Source organism: Cherax quadricarinatus, chromosome 67, assembly GCF_038502225.1.
Source record: "Cherax quadricarinatus isolate ZL_2023a chromosome 67, ASM3850222v1, whole genome shotgun sequence".
NCBI classification, from domain to species: Eukaryota; Metazoa; Arthropoda; class Malacostraca; order Decapoda; family Parastacidae; genus Cherax; species Cherax quadricarinatus.
This window is the reverse complement of record NC_091358.1, coordinates 11,957,081-11,959,195: the sequence shown is the minus strand read 5'-3', so window position 1 is coordinate 11,959,195 and position 2,115 is coordinate 11,957,081. Positions and strand designations below refer to the sequence as shown.

Genomic DNA, 2,115 nt, shown 5'->3' with positions numbered 1-2,115 from the left:
GTTAGGTTAGGTTAGGTTAGGTTAGGTTAGGTTAGGTTAGGTTAGGTTAGGTTAGGTTAGGTTAGGTTAGGTTAGGTTAGGTTAGATTAGGTTAGGTTAGGTTAGGTTAGGTTAGGTTAGGTTAGGTTAGGTTAGGTTAGGTTAGGTTAGGTTAGGTTAGGTTAGGTTAGGTTAGGTTAGGTTAGGTTAGTTTAGGTTAGGTTAGGTTAGGTTAGGTTAGGTTAGGTTAGGTTAGGTTAGAGATGAGGTTAGGTTAGGTTAGGTTAGGTTAGGTTAGGTTAGGTTAGGTTAGGTTAGGTTAGGTTAGGTTAGGTTAGGTTAGGTTAGGTTAGGTTAGGTTAGGTTAGGTTAGGTTAGGTTAGGTTAGGTTAAGTTAGGTTAGGTTAGGTTAGGTTAGGTTAGGTTAGGGTTGCTTGGGTTAGGTTAGGTTAGGTTAGGTTAGGTTAGGTTAGGGTTGCTTGGGTTAGGTTAGGTTAGGTTAGGTTAGGGTTGCTTGGGTTAGGTTAGGTTAGGTTAGGTTAGGTTAGGTTAGGGTTGCTTGGGTTAGGTTAGGTTAGGTTAGGTTACGTTACGTTACGTTACGTTAGGTTAGGTTAGGTTAGGTTAGGGTTGCTTGGGTTAGGTAACGTTGGGTAAAATTAGGCTAGATTAGTAGCTTCCGTATTTTAGTGTGGGAGTGGGTGGTAGTTGTGGTTGTGGGTGGGGACTGTGAGTTGTGGGTGGTAGTTGTGGTTGTGGGTGGTGACTGTGAGCGTGGGTGGTAGTTGTAGTTGTGGGTGGTGACTGTGGGTTGTGAGTGATAGTTGTGGTTGTGGGTGGGGACTGTGGGTTGTGGATGGTGGTTGTGGGTGGTGACTGTGGGTTGTGGGTGGTGGTTGTGGGTGGTGACTGTGGGTTGTGGGTGGTGGTTGTGAGTGGTGATTGTGGATTGTGAGTGTAGATGTGTGGGTGGGTGGTATTAGTTTGTTATGGGTGGTGGGTGGCGTGGGTGGTGGGTGGCGCGGGTGGGCAGCTCTTGTCCTGCAGTGATCCAGGTTGAACAGCTCTTGGTCTATTTTTGGTATCTTCTGCTACTGGAACATTTTGGAAGCTTGGGTTGTGTTTCCCATGACCCTAATGTCACCCCTCCTTCAGACTCATGACGTCAGCCCTTCTACAAGACCAAATTCTCTGAACGAAGTAGATTCCCAGTCTGGAGCGCCACGCTGATTGGTCAAGCCGTTGACGTCAAAGGCGTCCTGTGACCCCATTGGTGGCACGAGAGCGTAACAATCAATAGTTTAGGGAAGGCGCAACCAATCACGGCAGACGTTACATTCCCATCCGCTCTGAATAGATGAAAGAAAGTGTGAATCGGAACGCGTAGGAGGATGGTGTGCGCGCATGCCAGACAGGTATATAAGGCATGGAGAGAGACGTGCGTTCACTCATAATCACAGAGCAACAAGGAAGTGACTCGCAACACAAGGACACATCAGCGCCCCGACTCTCGCAGCAACACTCACCGTCTTGTGTTACTCTCTGGACTTGAGAAACTTTGTAAACAAAGTGAGAAACTTATTAGTGATACGTGACAGGGCCAAGCTACTCTTGGGAACTTGTTAATTATAAAGGTAAGAATATTGTGTGTGTATATGTGTGTGTGTGTGTGTGCAGAGAGAGAGACTTCAACGCTGGTGGTGGTAATGTCTGCTGAGCGCTGCTGCTCGCCGGGCTGTATATTAACGTACATTCCTCTCACATATTCTTTACCATTTACATACCTGAAAACACATGCATAAGTTTAACTAGGACTATGTTACGTTTTGTCTCAATACACGGTTATATGTGGGATTAACTGGGCTATCTCCCTGCACAAAATTATATGTTACTCTCGAAAAGAAAGTTAGTATTTGCTTCCACATGTGTGTTCTAAAGTGGAATATAACTAGTGTTGTACATGTTCACCCAGGTAGCAGCCCTCACAGTTATCTAGGTGACGGGGTTAGGGTTTCCTCAGGAAAAAGTCTCCTGAAGTGTATTGTTATTTGATGATTCTCTCTGGGAAAGAGTTGTTGTTTATCAAGAATTACGAAGTCACATTATCGTTGAGGGAACAGTTCACCAAAGTTCTTC

At 45.5% G+C, this 2,115-nt stretch overlaps 1 protein-coding gene across 2 annotated transcripts in view; it reads left to right on the top strand.

The window, feature by feature from the left end:
* Positions 1-1,449: 1,449 nt before the first annotated feature.
* The window catches only part of LOC128684771 (chromodomain-helicase-DNA-binding protein 9), a 20,423-nt gene continuing 19,757 nt past the window's right edge, over positions 1,450-2,115 (top strand). The window contains exon 1 of one of the 2 annotated variants that reach the window (XM_070099396.1): positions 1,450-1,613. The gene's annotated coding sequence lies outside the window, so the exon portion shown is untranslated. The remainder of the gene's footprint in view (positions 1,614-2,115) is intronic. The other variant, XM_070099395.1, reaches the window with a different exon arrangement.